The sequence below is a fragment of the Cebus imitator genome, unplaced genomic scaffold (assembly GCF_001604975.1).
Source record: "Cebus imitator isolate Cc_AM_T3 unplaced genomic scaffold, Cebus_imitator-1.0 Scaffold129, whole genome shotgun sequence".
NCBI classification, from domain to species: domain Eukaryota; kingdom Metazoa; phylum Chordata; class Mammalia; order Primates; family Cebidae; genus Cebus; species Cebus imitator.
This window is the reverse complement of record NW_016107444.1, coordinates 5,029,185-5,031,525: the sequence shown is the minus strand read 5'-3', so window position 1 is coordinate 5,031,525 and position 2,341 is coordinate 5,029,185. Positions and strand designations below refer to the sequence as shown.

The following is a 2,341-nucleotide window of genomic DNA, read 5'->3' as shown; positions in this document are numbered from 1 at the left end:
CGTCGTTCTCGGCCCGGCCCTGGCCGCCCGGCGGCTCCGGTTCCCTCCGCTGCAGCCTGCCGGGCGGCTCCGGCACTCAGGGGCGGGGTGTCGGGTCCGGTACGCTCCGCCTGCCCGGGCGCTCCTGGGCTCGGGCCCCGGTTCCGACCGCGGGGGTCGTCGGGGCGTGCGGGGCTCCGGGGGCGCTCAGGGGCGCCCGGGCTCTCCCTCCTGTGGCCCCGCTCCGGGGGGGCCTGGCTCGAGGCGCGCGGGCGTCACGGGCGGCGGGGGCTGCGGGCGCGCGGGGGCGGCGGGCGCGCGGGCCGGGGGGCGGCGGGCGGGGGCGCGGGGTCCGATGCGGGCGGCGCGGCGCGGCCTCTCGCCATGGCTCCCCCGCGCGCGGCGGCTCCACCCCCTCCCTCCGCGCTGCCGTCACCGCCCGACGCGCGCCGAGCCCTCCCCCTCCGGCCCCGCCCGCCGCCCGCGCCGCCACCTGCGCGCCGCCCTCCGGGATTCCCCGCGGCCACGTCCCGGTCCCCGGAGCCGCGCCCGCCCCTCGCCCCCGGCCGCCCCTGCACTGTCACCCACGCCGCGGGGCGCAGAGAAGCGTCCGGTCGGGACTTGGACCCGGAAAAGGTGATCGCGCCCTCCCCGAGCGGTTCCCTCCCGAGTCCGGGCGCTGAGAGTCGTGAACGCTGTGGAGGTCCAGCCGTTCTGTCCCCGCAGGGCAAAGACGCCCGTGGGTTTAAATGGAGGAGGATGAGCTGGGCGGGGAGGAGGCTGCGGGGGACGGGGCTGGCGTTCGGGGCAAGATGCCACCCAAGGGTGCGGCGGTGGGGGCGGGGGACAGCACGGGGGAGTCAGGAACCGACCCAGGAAGTCCGGCTCGCAGGTCACCCTGTTTGCAAATCACTTGTGGACGGTTTAACGGGGCGCAGCCCACATGATCGCATTTCCAGCTGAGGCTGCCGAGTCTACTTCTTCCTCTCTGCGCAGGGGTCACAGAGGACATGGGGAGGACGTGAAGACTCAGACCGGATCCAAAGGTGTAAGGAAACTGAACGCCGCGAAAGCTGGTTTCTCATGCCAGTGTAGACCTGACTCGGAGAGATCATCCAGTGTGTGCTGGAGGTCGGCTCCGTGGGCGCCGACTCGAGGGGCACTGACTGGCTGCAGACACTTGCCTGGGCTGATGTGTCTCCCCACAGGTGGTTCAGACCTGTTCGTAGCAAGAGCAGAAATAGGAACTATCCAAGGAGGCAGGCAGGCCGCACCGTGACCGGGTGATCCAAATTTCCATCGCCGGTGAGAGCAGATGGAGTTCGTGTCCACATCAGCCGCGCAGTATCCCCGGGGACAGCGCATCATCCGAATCGTAATGATGAAACACCAGACAACCCCAAATAAGGGCCATCCATTAAAAAGAGGAAGGGGCCGCATTGTGCAAAAATGCCAGTGTCCTGAAAATCAAAAGAAAGCTCGGGAAATGTTCCAGATTAAAGGGTGCTAAAGACTCAGGGCAACTTAATGCCATGCCTGATCTAGGCGGCATCTTGTACTAGAGGAGGGGAAATGCTTCATCAGCATGCCGCTGACAAAGGCGGAATACATGTAATAGATTAAAGCATTGGATCAATGCTAAACTTACTGACGTTGATAACTTCTACTATGGTTATGTACAAAAACATCTCATTCTTAGGACATACACACTAAAGATCTTGTAAGAAAGGTCATAGCATATACAGCTTACGTTCAAATGATTCAAGGGAAAAAATCTTGATAGGAAAAATGATAAAGCTAAGTGGGCAGTAAAGGTAAGCTGCATATTATCAGTGAAGCTGCATATGGGGTGTACTTAAACATTTCTGTACGTTGGAACTTATTTCCAAATAAAAAGATTTGGAAAATCCATCCCGTTGGGGGATGAAGTAAGGAGGGGAGAAAGCAGGGATGATGTAAAGGAACGCAAGGGATCCTGTGACTTTGGAACTGTTAAATGTCTTGATTACGGTAGCACAGGTGATAGAATTATCTAGAACTTAATACACATGCAAATGAGTGCGAGGAAAACTGGGAAAATCTGAGTAAGATAGGTTAACTGTAGCAAGGCCAGCATCCTACTATATGATATAATATTGAGGTTTTGCAAACTGTTGTCTGGGGAAAACTAGGCCAAACATACTATTTCTTACAACTGAATGTGAACCTACCATTATCTCAATACAATTTTTAATTACAAAAGAATCATTTTCAGTTACAAAAAAACTGTGTGTAAATGGGCATAGCATCCGGGAGCATGCCAGGGCAGATACGCCGGAGCTCTCGTAGCGGATCCAGAACAGACACGGTGCTGTTACCGGCA

General features: G+C 58.7%; 1 long non-coding RNA gene across 1 annotated transcript; it reads left to right on the top strand.

The window, feature by feature from the left end:
• Positions 1-471: 471 nt before the first annotated feature.
• On the top strand, positions 472-1,813 carry LOC119473037. The gene is made up of 2 exons (XR_005202209.1): positions 472-718; positions 976-1,813. It is a non-coding gene; the product is annotated as an uncharacterized LOC119473037 (long non-coding RNA).
• Positions 1,814-2,341: the final 528 nt, after the last annotated feature.